Source organism: Schistocerca americana, chromosome 4 (genome assembly GCF_021461395.2).
Source record: "Schistocerca americana isolate TAMUIC-IGC-003095 chromosome 4, iqSchAmer2.1, whole genome shotgun sequence".
Taxonomy (NCBI): Eukaryota; Metazoa; Arthropoda; class Insecta; order Orthoptera; family Acrididae; genus Schistocerca; species Schistocerca americana.
Window position 1 is genome coordinate 117,427,021 of NC_060122.1, and position 16,701 is coordinate 117,443,721.

The window sequence follows — 16,701 nt, forward strand, 5'->3', positions numbered from 1 at the left end:
ACAGCGCTTGGAGGCGAACTAGGGCTGATTTTCTTCGTTGTGCCAGCACAAGCGCAGTTGTCAAGTTATCCTGACCAAATAATAGGTAAGAATATTTCTCTGGCACATTTTTCCGGTCGTGTGCTGTAATTTTTCAAACTGTTTCTTGGATCGTATGAAAAATGTGATGACATACCATTACCAGTACGTACAAACGTATAGCAGGTAATCATAATCAGTTACAATAAATCATCTATTACAAATCAGTAAGACGTAATTTAACTTGATAAATAGTTGTTTCGGAAGCTATGCAAAGAATTTCAATTTTTTTGTTATATCATCAGTATATATAAGTAAGTGTACAATGTGCGTCGTGCCGCTAAAACTTAGAAACGAGTTCCATTACGATCGAGGGAGTTATAAGGTATGGTAGCCCCCTATCACCCATCCATGAAGAACGTTCTAGATTTTACCTTAAAGGGCGTGCTTTTGAAGATATAAGAGCTGGGAAGTTTCGTCTTCTAGAAATTTCTAGAACATTCCAGAACATTCGAGAGTATTCGAGAACATTCCAGAACATATGAGAGCAATTCACAACATTCTAGAATGTCCCGGAATGTTCCACAATGATCTGGGATATTCGGGAACAGCCCGGAACATTTTGCTAGTGAAAAGCTGATTTGATTTATATTTTAGGCAATGTCCAAAAGTAAAAGAGGAAGATATCTTGGTAATTGAAGCAAAATGGCGAAAACAAAAAAACAAAAAAAAAACAGCAAAAACGAAACACTCGAAGTGCGCAAAGCACGTGTAAGTTCTGAGGGAACGATAATGAGGACTTTGACAAGCAGACACACTCAAGAACCACGAAACGAACGGATTGAAGTATAAAGAATTTCGATATAATACCACACAATGTCATATCACCTCCCTGAGCAAAGCCGGGCACCCAGCTAGTACTTAAATAAATTTCTTGTACTTGCGCTAGGTAATTATTCAGTACCTGAAGTCTGAACAAAGGATACATCTATTTACCTACGAGAAATAAAACTCCCAAGATGTTTCTTTTATTTCAGTTCTTAGATAAGAACTTGTTAGAATAAGTGATGGGAGAAAGCGACTTATTAGAGCTGAGTGTAAAAAGAAGGCCAAAACGGAAAAAGAAGAGCAAAAATTGACATTTATTTTAAAACTGAAAGTGGAATTCGTGCTGAAAGGCCCTAAACTTTAACAACATACAATGACGTAATACAATCAGGAAAAAATGAACCAGATTTGAATTCTGCAGCCCAACAACAACAGTCATTTTTGAACAATCTTGTGCAATCTTAACTAAATCGTTGGGCTGTAAAAATAATCTAGAAACCCACATGTCAATGCTCTAGTTCACAGTCATACTAAATAGGGGACAATGGTGGTGTAATTAGGACGACACTGCACAAATAATAATGAAACTTCCTGGCAGATTAAAACTGTGTGCCCTTCCGAGACTCGAACTCGGGACCTTTGCCTTTCGCGGGAAAGTGCTCTACCAGCTGAGCTACCGAAGCACGACTCACGCCCGGTACTCACAGCTTTACATCTGCCAATATCTCGTCTCCTACCTTCCAAACTTTCTACAAATAATAATGTTATAGTTTAATTGGCAAAAAAAATTGTAATACGTATGACTGTGAAGTAGGATATCGAATTATACAGGTCGGTAGGAGAGGGAAAATTTGAATTACCTACTGGGAAGGATGTACATAAGCAAAAGAAATCGCTTATCATTTCGCCAAAAACTGCTTGTAAACTGAATAAAGTAATATGCACTATGAAAATGGCACTGCAGATACGCAAGATGCGTCAAAATTCGAGGCTAAACAGGCAATGCTGATTGACGCGTTTCATACCGTCCACGAAATCTGTACCAGTCACATTTCCAAGACGTTTCTCTTGTAAAAGTTTAGCACCACCTACATATCAGCCAACAAGTGTATAAGGGAAAGTATGTTTTATTAAATTCGGAAAAAAGTAATTTCGTTGTAAAATAGGAACAAAGCAATAACGTGAATTAAGTGCAGATCTTCCAACACTCTGAGAAATAAGAGTCTTCCGCTGAGTAACACTCAATACCTCTTTGCTCCACCCTGTGCGTTGTGAAGTCCTGGATCCCCATTGGCACGCTCTCTACACAGAAGTCGGCCTCTCTCATTCTTTGACAGTTAGTTCCTGTGAAGACGCATTACAAGTTTCAACTTGGTGTCGTGAAATCTTGAAAGACGGGCCCATTGTCGAAATGTGGGCATTATGTTGGAGGATCTGGCCCCGATACCACAAAGCTTTAAAATCGCAGGACTTCCTCCTTGTGAGTGGCCAGCAATCACTGGCGCCTCGATTAGTGGTCGGCTTGGATGATGTGGTAGTCAGCAATGCGTTGCTGTTGTCAAAGGCGTTCATGGGATGACCCGGGCAGCATACGAACACAGGTTTGTGGTGAATCACCTCCTGCCATCGCCGTGTCTCCAGAGACGTACCTCCATTCAGCACTCTGCGGACTCGTCCCTGGGGAGCTTGGAAGCCGCAAATGGCGGCAGAAGTGGCAGTGTCAGCGACCTCTCCAACTGCCTGATACGTCGCCATCCTCCCAGCTCCCATAGTCTGCACAATGCTTACATGTGGGATTTGTGTCGTGTTTTTACAAATATGTTTACAGCATAAGTACAGAGAGAATTATAACGAAACTGTAAAGGATTGCTTTACATAATTACTCCAAGAAAAAAATGGTTTACTTCTGACAAAAATAAAAATCTTACTCTCTTCTACAATTATTCTTTCCTTGTATTACAGCAATAATTTTAAAAGATTAATTTTCTGTGTCTAAATCTTTATAATCTTGAGCAGTGGTGCGGCATTGTGAGGTATGATACTGTAGTGTTAATTACCCACAACCCCTGATCCAACTCAAAGTACTAAGCTGGCTTGGACTACACATTCACTTCAGTCACTCTCACATCATGTACGTCGATTACTTTTTCATGCAAGGCAACTACTATAAAAAATACGAACTACTGAAGGTACTACACTTCCCCATTACTTAATCGTTATGGTGGCACTAACCGTGGTGTATGGCGTGACTCTCGATGAATGTTGGCGCCACCAGTCTGTTCTCTTTACTGTGTGGCAAATCAACTGTTCCGAAATTCTCCCTTTTTCTTTTTTTTACTGAAACTGACACGAAAATTTCTCAGATTGGTGTGCAAATTTTTCACTCTAGCTGCTGAAACAAATACAAAAAAACACACACAAGATATTAGCAACATTTCACTGCAATGCTACGTTTCTTCTGTTCTTTCTTTCTCACAAATTGATGGTGTGCCTCGCCACATTCTGTGCTCACGCCACTTAGTACAAATTGTCACTCAGGAGCTACCAATCAGGCGCTCACGAATCACTCGCGAAAGCCCACACGAATATCATCGCACAATAGTGCAGAAAGCCATATGCGAAAACCACAAGCGAATATCCACAGTCAGCAACAATCGCGTAAGATGCGATTGCACATCTGTCTAACCACACTCGAATAAAATATCCCATTCACGAGAAACATCGCACACAAGGCGACATCCATAGACGAAAAACACACCACAAATGCATCGTGCCACTGGTGATGACAATAATCAGCCCACAGCAAAGACACACTACACTGGGAAATGGTCACAGACCACGGCGAAACACACAAGAAAGTCAACACGCCTCTCGCATGGACAATACACGACCATCCTGCAAAATACCTTAATAGTTCTCGCAAACTAATCTCAACGACACCCCACTCACACACCATACTACCAATTATATACCGGATAGTACACTGGTGTTTACTGCGATGCCCACTCAATAAACAGAAGAAATTTGATTGTAGCTGAACTCCAAGATGTTACGAGAAGTATTCCATCCCAAATACTCGTGCACTAGTTTCGGACTGGAAGACATAAAATTCTATTGTTGTTGTGACAGCTGATCCTGTCGTTCCGTGTAAACTGCAAAACTGCTATGAGAACATATTAACTCGCGTGAAATAGGACTCAAATAAACAACGAAGTTTCTGTCGTGAAACAGACTCATTTCTACTCTCAACAATTGTAATTAGTCAGCTCTGGGATGACAGTCTGTACATCTACATCTACATCCATACTCCGCAAGCCACCTGACGGTGTGTGGCGGAGGGTACCCTGAGTACCTCTATCGGTTCTCCCTTCTATTCCTGTCTCGTATTGTTCGTGGAAAGAAGGATTGTCGGTATGCTTCTGTGTGGGTTCTAATCTCTCTGATTTTATCCTCATGGTCTCTTCGCGAGATATACGTAGGAGGGAGCAATATACTGCTTGACTCTTCGGTGAAGGTATGTTCTCGAAACTTTAACAAAAGCCCGTACCGAGCCACTGAGCGTCTCTCCTGCAGAGTCTTCCACTGGAGTTTATCTATCATCTCCGTAACGCTTTCGCGATTACTAAATGATCCTGTAACGAAGCGCGCTACTCTCCGTTGGATCTTCTCTATCTCTTCTATCAACCCTATCTGGTACGGATCCCATACTGCTGAGCAGTATTCAAGCAGTGGGCGAACAAGCGTACTGTAACCTACTTCCTTTGTTTTCGGATTGCATTTCCTTAGGATTCTTCCAATGAATCTCAGTCTGGCATCTGCTTTACCGACGATCAACTTCATATGATCATTCCATTTTAAATCACTCCTAATGCGTACTCCCAGATAATTTATGGAATTAACTGCTTCCAGTTGCTGACCTGCTATGTTGTAGGTAAATAATAAGGGAACTATCTATAAACCTGATACATTTTACGAAGAAATACTTGTACAGTGAAATTCTAACAGTTCCTAACTCTTACGACTGACAGTAATGGGAAAAGTTCCTGTGCTAATTACCATGGTGGAATTACAAAAAATCTAAAGAAACGATTGTAGTCCTTAACACTATTATAAGTAAACAAAACTTATGCTACCATGCTTATGGTCGGCTGTCATGGATCATTAAACTATCTGTGGCTTGTTCAGAATGGGAAATTTCCAGCAACGTTTCTTCACCCTCATCTCGGAAAATTTCGAACTTTCGGACTTGTAAGAAGTGTTGAAAATCAAATGGCGTTTCGTCGACAACTTCCGTCATACGGAAAATATCAGTCCTTTCGATGTCCTCATTCGACATCCCCTCATCTGTGCTGCCTCCACGGCCTCGAGGAAATGCAACGTTCATCTCACCATGTGCTCTACTCGCTGCTACCGGTATACAGTTATTCATGAATTCCGAAGTTGTTTCTGGTCCTGTTACGTTCACGCTTGGCCGCATTTGAAATTGTTTCCTTAGCGCCTCGTCCAGTTTCTTCCCCATACGTGTGTTGATAGCTTCCTGTTGAGATCTGAACGAAAGAAGTGTCCGAACCTCTTCACTCTCGCTCACTGGAGTTACAGGTGTAACGTCCAAACCAGTCCCTAATTTGCACAGCTCAGACTCTTAATTTTTCCATGGCCGCTGTCGCATGAAGATCCTTGGCTTCAAGTATTATCGTGTCGATGCGCTGCTCCGCGTTATTTTGACGCTTTTTCACGCTTTCGACCTTCTTGTTCAAATTGATCACTGCCTCTCGTCCTTGCAGTTCTATGCATTTACTCGTTTTCAATGCTGCAGCAGCTACTCGTCTTGCAAATGTGGCTAGTGTCTTGGCGCTCTCTGACATCTTCGTAGCATCATGTGCAATCTTTAAACCTTTGATTGCTTTGGTGTTTACTTTACGTAGGTTTTCCTGGAGTTTATTTGCCCATGACTTGTGTTCCGCTCGCATCTGATTTACCTGAGCACCGTTATTTTTTGTGTCTGTCCTCGTCTTATTAATTTTCTCCGCCAATTTCTTCTCCACACCCATTAAAAATGCCACCAGATTGCTCTTCATTTTCCTAAGTATTGTGATCGACCGAACTCATACTTGATTTCTGCGGTGTTGTTTCTGCATCGCTGCATTCTGATACCTCCCTGTCTTCTCTGTCCGGATTTCTACTAATCACCTCTGCTTTGATATGTTGTGGTACACTCACATCTTCTATCACAGGACATCTGACACTGTCCGTCCCCTCAAGATAAACCATGTCGCTTTCGTCTCCCTGATTTTCTTGCTGCACGACATCATTGTTGCTAACACCGCTCAAAATCAACGCCTCCCTACTTTCAAACTATGTCTCCACTGTTTCATTGTGCTGTCCCTCCATGACGTACACTTTATCTTCCCGCTCTCAGTCTAATTGTCTCCGTGACCTACTTCTCGTTATTATTCAGATCCTCTATCCACAAACAAACTTTAAGCATCCGTGCAACACATGGGCAACCGAATTATCTAACTCACACGATACACGCAGTGCAATACAATAACATAAAAAAAATTAGTAAAGCAGTTTGCAGTCCGAAACTAAGATAATAGAACATGAGATTCAGAATCAAAAACAACCAAATACCAAAAAATACAATAGTGAACACCACAAACATAATACGACAACGCCGTTGGCAAAGACGGGAAAACGGTCGACAAATGACACAGAAATCTCTGACAAAAATTCACTGTAAATAAAACAAATAAATACCGGGTGATCAAAAAGTCAGTAGAAATTTGAAAACTTAATAACCCACGGAATAATGTAGATAGAGAGGTAAAAATTGACACACACGCTTGGAATGACATGAGGTTTTATTAGAACCTAAAATAACAAAGTTCACAAAATGTCCGACAGATGGCGCTGGACGGCAAAACGTCAGTGACTGCGCATGACAATCGTGTATAAAAAGGAGCTGTAATGAGAGAGGAATCAAATACGCCAGCAGTCGCAGCATGTTGACCTTACCTGAAAAGGCGCTTTTAGTGAAGCTGTACTATCAGAATGGGGAATGTGCTAGTTCAGCGATACGATCCTATCGCCATAGGAAGAGGATTCGAACGGGTAACGGTCCGTTGACATACGCAGCTGTGGCGAGAATGATTTCGAAGTTCGAAGCCACGGGTTGTTTAGACGATAGACCCCGCAGTGGCCGACCGAGCACAAGGCGTAATGCTGCTGAGACAGTTCAGGAAGAGATGGAGACTGTAGCGGGTTCGTCTATGCACGGGGAAGTCAGCGCTCGTGCATTCGCACGTCGCACCGGCATTCCATACACTAGTGTTTGGTTGGCACTTAGGTGTACCCTCCGATGCTATCCGTACAAAATCCATCGGCATCATGAACTGTTACCTGGCAATTTAGTGAAGCGGAGGGCATTTGCGGTGTGGGCGTTTCAAAATATGGCGGATGATGACGATTGGTTGAGTAACGTGTTGCGGACCGACGAAGCTCATTTCACGCTCCGAGGGTCTGTCAACGCCCACAACTGCAGAATTTGGGCTACCGAAAATCCTAGAACTGTCGTGGAAACTTCATTGCACGACGAGAAAGTCACGTTATGGGTTGGATTTACCACATCTACCGTTAGCGCTACCGTGACGGGTGAGAGGTACACCGATATGTTACAGAATCGCATCATCCCCAGCCTGGCTGATAAACACCTGCTGGAACATACGATGTTTATGCAGGATGGCGCTCCACCCCATATTTAGTGATGATCGTGTGCTCAGCCGCCACTTTCGTCATCCTTGGCCTCCCAGTTCCCCAGACCTCAGTCCGTGCGATTATTAGCTTTGGGGTTACCTGAAGTGGCAAGTGTATCGTGATCGACCGACATCTCTAGGGATGCTGAAAGACAACATCCGACGCCGATGCCTCACCATAACTCCAGACATACTTTACAGTGCTGTTCACAACATTATTCCTCGAATACAGCTATTGTTGAGGAATGATGGTGGACATATTGAGCACTTCCTCTAAAGAACATCATCTTCGCTTTGTCTTACTTTGTTATGCCAATTATTGCTATTCTGATCAGATGAAGCGCCATCTGTCGGACATTTTTTGAACTTTTGTATTTTTTTCGGTTCTAATAAAACCCCATGTCATTCCAAGCATGTGCGTCAATTTGTACCTCTCTATCTGCATTATTCCATGATTTACCCAGTTTTCAAATTTATACTGATTTTGGTCACCCGGTACATGAGCAACACAATCGGAGAAATAAGTATCTACAACACACTACTGAACTATATTTTTAACTAGCATAATGTGGAGCTGTTTGGCAAGGACGCTAAATGACATCATCACAGAAGTGCAAAGGACCTAGATCCTGGCAGTGATTCGCCAATTGCAAACTTCCATCTTTAATTTGCAATCAAGCCTTTAATAAAATGGCAAAGTTAATGTTAATCAGAACAGTGGGAGGAATTATGGTCTAAATAACAATTTATTTATTCATTCTTAACATCACATGACAAAAGATGGCTAAGAAATGGCGCATAAAATTTTGTTATTTGACAAACGCTTTCAATGTTATGCGGTCTGTGGTGAACAAAGTGATTAGCTGGGGATCAACACCCGACACTAAGAAGAACTAATCACTTTACCTGACTTCATACATATGAATCCGTGGTATGGCCCAAAAACTAAGCTACTATCAAGCATCTATACTCTACTATTCCATAAAGAAAAATATGGGTCCATAGAACAGGGTGCTGAGAAGCATATATTGGAGCCCTACGCCGTAGGAGCGAGTACTTCTGCTGGTTAGGGCAGCACGCCATGATGTGATCGGCGACTGCAATCATGGATGACAGCAATGAGTTATTAATGGCGCCCGCCCGAAAAAATTGGAAGTACGCGGTCTCCCGTTCGGCTGATTCGGAATGCAGAGACTTCCCTATGAGCCTCTGAAGCCACGGTGGATTCCAGTGTGCAGGTGGACCCGTTTGCTGGTCTGCCAAACCAATATGACTCTGTGACGGTGTGTGGACATTTGCCACGCCGGACATTTGCCACGATTTTACCTGCTCCGGAGGGTTGGGTCCCTTGTCTCCCCTTCCTCCTCCTCCTCGCTCACTGAGCGTTTCCGCTGGTTTACTTAACATAGAACCAGAATCTCTTTGAATTTTCCGCCACATTTCTAGAGATAGTTTCGTTGTGGAAACTATGAAATGCATCTCGCATTGAAATCCGCACCAAATTTCGAGCCTCAGTAAAACTTCGCCAATCTTGGAGATTTTGCATTCGTCCAAATTATACTTGCCTTTTTCAGTGCTCCTGCATCAGCTTTCTGTCGTGTTTTGTGTACCATGGGGGATCAGTTCCGTCTCTTATTAATTTATTTGGCATGAATCTCTCGAGTACTGTTGATACTATGTCTTTGAACTTAGGCCACATTTGGTCTTCACTTACATAGTTTGGAAGGATTGGAGACTATCTCTTAGAAAGACGTCACCCGAATTTTTAGCTGCTTTTATAAATAGATATATTTCGCGTTTAGTTTTGGTGAATCTCTTTGTTACGGAATTGAGTCTCGCTACGAGCGTGTGTTCACTAATCGCTGTATCCGTCGTGATGCTCAGGATTATTTGTGGCTAAGAGGTCAAGTGTGTTTTCGTAACCATTTACAATTTGAATGGCCTCGTGAACCAGTTGTTCAAAATAATTAAAAAAAAGCATTTATAACAGTTACGGAAGTTGTTTTCTATCTACAGTAGGGCCTGAAAATGCATTTTTGTCAACATACAGAAGGTAGATTAAGTCACTGCCAACTATAATTGTATGAATGGGGTATCTATTTGTGATGAGACTCAAGTTTTCTTTGAACTGTTCAGCAACTGTTTCATCTGAGACCGGGGGTCTGTAAAAGGAGCCAGTTATTACTTTATTCCGGTTGTTGAATATAACCTGTGCCCATACTAAGTCACAGGAACTATCTGCTTAATGTCGCTTGTGAGCTGGAACACACATTACATTATTTTTCCTTACGTTGTATTTCTTGTTTCTGTTGTAGTGCAGATCATTAAAATTACGGCTTTTCCCTCCAAAACCTAGGATGCTTTCTCTGCGACCCTGTAAATACCAGAGCTAAACAATGTAGAACAACAACGTACGTTACAAGCATACCATTCTGTATTACTTCATTTCCTTATTTCTAACATTTTAAAACTGTATGTCGACATTAGATGACATGTCGATCATAGATGATCTTATCTCTATTTAGTGAACGTATTTTCAGTTATGTTTTGAACACTGTCCCGCTACACTTTATAACTAATGTTTCGCCGCAAGGGATATCGCATTTTAGAGAGTTCTTTTTTTCAAACATTCACATACCCATTTCTTCTTTCCTTATTGTCTTTTGGGCATGCAGTTGTAGTAATTAAAGTAGGCACAAATGTAGTGATCAAAAAGAAATGATAAGCGTACTTTCGCATTCTCTTTACATAATTTCTTGTTGCTCTCATAGCAGTAGACTGTTTCTACCGCAATCAGTAAGCGTGGAAGGATGCTACCGTACAGACAGAGGGATCTATATTTATACTTGGCAGAACTAATTACACACTGACATAATCGTTGGTATTGCTTTTGTTCCCCAAAAGTTATAAATATTTTTATTTCGGAAAAGAAGCTCTGTATTTGGCCAAGATGTCGAAGAAGAAGGTCCCTTACATACTGGTTGTGTCGAGTAAGATGTGGAGACGACGGTTTGAAAGCAGACAAAAGTAGGAAGGGCGTCCTTTACCTGAGGGATCACTACCTGGCGAAGGGGCAAGTGTGGCAAATGTCCGGGATTCTCTGTGACACGACTATGCGTGATGGAATATGTCAGACATTTAGACGGCCGACTCAAAACAAATAAGTATATCCACGCATCTCGCGTTGTGTGTGTGATGCAACAAGCAGTACCTCTGACGGTTCACATAGTGACTGGCACAGGCTTTAAGTTACGCACTAGCGAAGGACACAAATCTCACTGTTTAGGTAAAGACCTGCCATTGCTTACTGGTGAAGTGCCAGTACAAGAGTGTGTTTTTCTCAGATTTCCTCACCAGCTCGGTAGCAAAGCACATTTACATCTTAGACTACTCCCACCTTAGCAAAAGCCAATCAAGAGCAGGAACGCCTCATTCAAAGCTGCATACACAGATCTGACCAAGCAGCGACCATAAAAATTAATTGAGAGAAAAGGAAAAAGATTCTGCTTCGTGGTCTTTTTCCCACGCGTTTACGCCATGTCTTTGCTAAAAGCGTTACCTGGATGGAACCACAGCCCTCCATAAAAAGATCGTTATCTCCCCTATTGCGTCCATTTCGAACTTTCCACAGAACAGCCATAAACTCGCTAAAAGCCTCGCACCTTCACAAATATGTTTTGTACCAGAGTCTGGACGTCTGGGCGCCACTGACCTGTCCCACAGAAATTTGCAGAAACTCACAGCCGTCTCATCGGCTCCCTACCTAACAAGGGCCCATCCTCTGCTTTATTGCCAGTCATCAATGCTCTGCCCATAGCTCCAGCGACTACTCGGCGCTACCAGCCTACCTGGGTGCGGCCGACGACGACCGGCGCCATTCAATGTGACTGCACAATGAGACCGAGGGACTGGGAAGTCCGTAGACGTTTTCTCCTAGGTGAAGCCATAAGCTTTTACTGCAGTCAGTTAACTCTGCACCCTCTTAGCTTACCGCTATTCCTTCACTAGAGCACACAAGCAAGGGAGTTAACTACAGCCAACCATTTCATCATACGAATGAAGTCAGACCGTATCAAGTATAGCAACCAAGTAATAAAGCCCATCTTCTCTAATAACATTAAGCAGCATAACACCACACCAGAAGTGAGAGTGCCCTGCATCATTACATAATCTTCTCCTTTAGTAGAGTAAGTGGTACTCTAGACATTAAATGTAAAAATCCCAAGAAGGTAGAGGATACAAGGTGGGATGTTATCCATCATTTTAATATGTCATGGTTGCGAAACACCAACACGAATTATTTAGAGAAGTTATCAGAATCAAAGGTTGTAAAAGGGAGGTAGGGTTTGAGGAGGGCATGAAACAGGTCCATAACCTTTCCCAGATGTTAATCGTTCTGTGCATTGAGCCAATACTAAAGGATACCTAGGAGAAATTTGGAAAGGGAGTTAAAGTTGAGGGAGAAGGAACGAAAACTTTGAAGTTTACCAATAACAATGCACATCAAAGGTGTTGGGAGAGCAGTTGAAAGTAATGGAAGGTGTTTTGAAAGAAAAGTAGAATAACTGTACTTAAATGTAGAGAAATTAAATCAGGCAATGCTGAGCGCATTGGGGTACAAAATGAGACACAAAAAGCAGAAGATTAATTTTTCTTTACAGGCAGCAAAATCACTCATGACAACCGGAGCAGAGTGGATATAAAATGCAGACTGGCTGTAATGCTAAAAGCATTTCCGAAAAAGAGAAATTTGTCAATGTCAGATATAAATTTAAGTTTTAGAAAGGCTTTTCTGAAGGTGTTTTTTGAAATGTGGTGCTCCACAAGAGTGTTGAAGATTAGATAGTATTACTGAATCGAAATGTCTACAATAGAAATTTGTGGGAAAACTTGACAGTCTAGGGCACCAAGGAACATCTATTTGATAATGGATCTTTGGAATAAAAACTGTGGAGAGAAATAAAAGCTGTAACCCAGTCAATAAGTGTCAGTTGATGTACATGCCACCGGTTACTCGGAGATGAAATGGTTTGTGTGGAGCTCCTTCAAACCAGTCTTCGGAGTGGACACTGTGTAACTAACCTGTTTCTATGGGTTATTACGTTAAGATTAGGGTCGCCACCGACTCTAACCATACAACTAATCAAAGGTTTGGCCGAGTCGGAAAATAAATTAATTTAATCGCAGACCAAAAACTCATAAAAATTCACACATTGTGATGTCGCTCATAGGGGATGCGATGTAATTAATAGTATTGCTCGTGCACTGTTCACGAGAGTCAAAAATTTAAAATAAAATAGAAAATGCATGAAACTGTGCATAAGATCAGCTCCCAGCAACACACCTGAGAATAAGACATTATCTAAAGCATTTGTTTTAAAATAAATGGGGAAACTCACTGGACCTGTGCGTAAGGAAACGCGTTGGATGTGCTAAAGGGAAAGCTACGAAGTGAGTGGTTTAGGTGCAAAAACGTAACCTCGGAATACAAGAGAAAATTGTGGATAAAATCACTTATTCCTAAGATATGGATGTGAGGCATGTACACCATTCCTGATACCATTAATTCCTAAAACATTAAAGAAAAGCATCGATACATTCACCGTTATAATCTACACCTAAAATCACTGGTGTGAATCATTCATACAACTGCTGTTGCCTGATAACTGATCGCAATAACTCGTGAAACGGTACACATTTCGCAGTACACCCGCGTGCCCACGTGGTTTATCGAGACGCAGTTTCTAGGTATTGTGGCCAAATTGCAACAATATCACATCACACAATCATGAACAGTTAACATTCTTTAAAACAAACATGAGATCGGACAGTTAGTGATGACGGTAACCCAACAAACTATAATATTCAACCACATGGTTGGCTCCCCATGAACGAAAGATACATGAAGCAAGGAAAATTTGCGAGAAGGGAAAGCTATTAATATTTAGAAAAATAAAAGCTTATACAGGCACAGCTGAAGGCAAACAGACATTCATACATAAGCGAGTGCTCACTTCTTATCGACACCTTTGTGTGGCGCTCTTCCGGCGGACCAAGTCTGCTACAGAAATTTACTAAAAGAAAAATCTGCCAAAGTTTTGCATTCCTTGCTGCGACAAGGCAAAGCAATCTTTCAAATTTGAAAAGCGAGACCAAAAGCTAACAGCTCTCCTCTCTCTCTCCAAGTAACAACGAGCCACGCGGTCAGTCCAACTCACCCTTCTTCGACTGGAGCACAGCTGTGGACGCTTCCCGTACCGGCGGCAGACTGCCTCCCTTTCTCTTCTCCAGCCTCTTCCACGCTCCGCGTGGCCCGGAAAACCCAAAGATGCCGTTTTCGCCACAAACCTAACGCAGGTAGATTTCTCACAAGTAGCGTAAACCTCTTTGCCGACTTGACCACTACGAGAGTTGGCTATTCTGTGCAACTGCTGCTGAATCTGTACGACTATCGCAGACTTTCTGCAGCAGACTACGCCACCGTCTAGCAACGTGACACACAACGACATTCATTCAATCATACCAGTATGAGAGTTATGCAAAAAGAGAAACAAGGAAAAGAAAGAGAAATGCCAGTGAAAGTGGGCTGCCGGACTAATGAAAGGTGGCTACAGCACACTTTCAACTGCAGCAACAATAATCCACTGAAAAAAAAAAAAAAACGATATATTTGTGCCTTTTGTAACCTTTTCTCTGTGTTTGTCAGTTACCTGTCCCAATGCTCACATTTCCTCTCTCTGTAGTGCCGCGTAGTTAGTACGTCACATTCCGGAACATGCGGAAGGGCAATGAAAGCGGGTTCGATCGCAATGACAACAACGCACGGGCCAACGACAGCGATCGGGGTTGGGAAAGTGGGTCACATTCTGGCAGGCGGCGGCCACAGCAGACGGGCGTGCCGCGGCTGGCTCTGTTTACGAGGAAGCCGCCCGAGAACGGCCGGCGCGCGGCTATTCTGCCAGCAGGTGAGTCAGGAGCCGCCAAAGTTAGCCACCGCGAAGGCACAGTGTTTGGGTTGCGGCGGTGGGGGCCGGCCCGCCGCCGGCAGCGCCTCTGGCGGCGGCGGCGGGCGGCGCCCGCCAGGTGTGTGCGTGAGCGCCGTGGCGAGTGAGCCGTGATTCGCACACACACCCGGACTACGTGCTACCTGCGTGAAGCCACCGACCGCAGCCACATCCGGCACGCTGCCCCGCTTCCGGACAGGAGCAAACACCGGCGCCTTCGCTGCGCACCAACAGTGGACGGCCGACCAGGTAAGCTGAAAATGCTTGTCGATGACAATGACGTAACACCATCGAGCCACTTTCTCCCTGTTGATACTGAGCCATCAAATACTGCTAACTCTTTACACTAAACTGTTAATCAGCTGGAATCTCGAAATTTTATTTTTTATATAATAAAAGGCGAAACGCATTTTAAAACTTTTTGCTGTTACGGTCTTCGGTCCGAAGACGGGGTTGATGCTTGTCCTCCACCATAGTCTAAGCTGTAGAAGCCTATTCAACTCACAAGCTCACAAGGGGAGGCTACGACGTTGGGATCACAGATTTCTTTCAATCTTGGTACACCTTTAGTAGGCCATTAAAGCATCATAATGTGAAAGTAGTAAGGTTTACCAGGTTTTCCAGAAAATCGCGAAAACGTTTTACGCGTCCATTATGTGCATCACATATCTGTACGTAGCTGCATGCTGTAAGAGTTCACTGTAGTCATGTGGTTAGCCTTCGTCCGTAGCATGTGGGTCGTGGACGACGCGGTGGTTGGAGTACTGCCAATGCTCACTATTTCATTTGTATTTTTTTCATCAACGGTCTCGTTATTTTGTATCACATTTTAGAGGTAATATAATGAAAAAAAAAAAACAGGCATTTTCAGGAAGTTATAGTAAATTCCCTACGTTAGTTGACTATTTACTATTTGTAATTGAATTTTCAAGGACGACGGACAGGTTTGTAAAGCCCTCTTCAGACCTCGATAAATAATGATGCGAATGACGTTATTCAAAATCAGTAATATTGTAAGTTACAGTGTGCCAGTGATGTAGGATTAATTGTCGGATGTACTCTAGGCACCACACGTTGCAGCATGTTATTTCGCACGCAGACATGGAAAACATAAATTGAAACTTCATGCAAATTTACGTGTGTTTTTTAAATTATAATACCTCTCAAATGTCGTACAAATTAAATAGTGAGACCAGTGACGAAAAAAATATATTTTAAATGCATGAGAGCAGGAATCACACAGTCCCCTCGTCCACAACCCCAGCAAACGCTAACCACACGGCCACAAGATCGGTTCCTTTGCACAGACACATGATTGACATAGTCGGATAAAAAGTTGTGCACCCTACTACTTCCACTAGGTGTACAAACTCTGAAGCAAATTCGTGTTCCTAGCGTTTTCGCCTCCCCTTGTCAGAGTAACTACTGCCTTCTGCATCCATATTAACCTTACTTCAATATATTTCCTGCCGACCGAGCCCATCTGTTTGTAAAGCTGTGCCACAAATTTTCTTTTGCAGTATTTTACTTCAGTATTTGCTCATTAATTACTCGTACAACCGATCTAATCTTCCGTATTCTTCCATAGCAGCACATTTCAAATGCTTCTGAAGTGTTTTCGGTCTGTGTTTCACTTCCTTACAAGACTACACTATAGTGACATTCCCTCTACTTATACGGACCACTGTCCACTGGACCTGACGGGATACCAATTCGATTCTACACAGAGTACGCGAAAGAACTTGCCCCCCTTCTAACAGCCGTGTACCGCAAGTCTCTAGAGGAAGGTTCCAAATGATTAGAAAAGAGCACAGGTAGTCCCAGTCTTCAAGAAGGGTCGTCGAGCAGATGCGCAAAACTGTATATCTCTGACGTCGATCTGTTGTAGAATTTTAGAACATGTTTTTTGCTCGAGTATCATTTCGTTTTTGGAAACCCAGAATCTACTATGTAGGAATCAACATGGATTTCGGAAACAGCGATCGTGTGAGGCCCAACTCGCTTTATTTGTTCATGAGACCCAGAAAATATTAGATACAGGCTTCCAGGAAGATGCTATTTTTCTTGACTTCCGGAAGGCGTTCGATACAGTTCCG

General features: G+C 42.7%; 1 protein-coding gene across 3 annotated transcripts in view; it reads left to right on the plus strand.

Annotated features, from left to right (window-relative positions):
* LOC124612605 (RNA-binding protein Raly-like) overlaps positions 1-16,701 on the plus strand; it is a 395,826-nt gene that overhangs the window by 125,554 nt on the left and 253,571 nt on the right. For 2 of the 3 annotated variants that reach the window (XM_047140894.1, XM_047140896.1), the window contains exon 1: positions 14,633-14,854. The exons of the other annotated variant lie outside the window; for it this stretch is intronic. The gene's annotated coding sequence lies outside the window, so the exon portion shown is untranslated. Of the gene's footprint in view, positions 1-14,632; positions 14,855-16,701 lie in introns of those variants that run through there. 3 annotated transcript variants of the gene reach the window in all.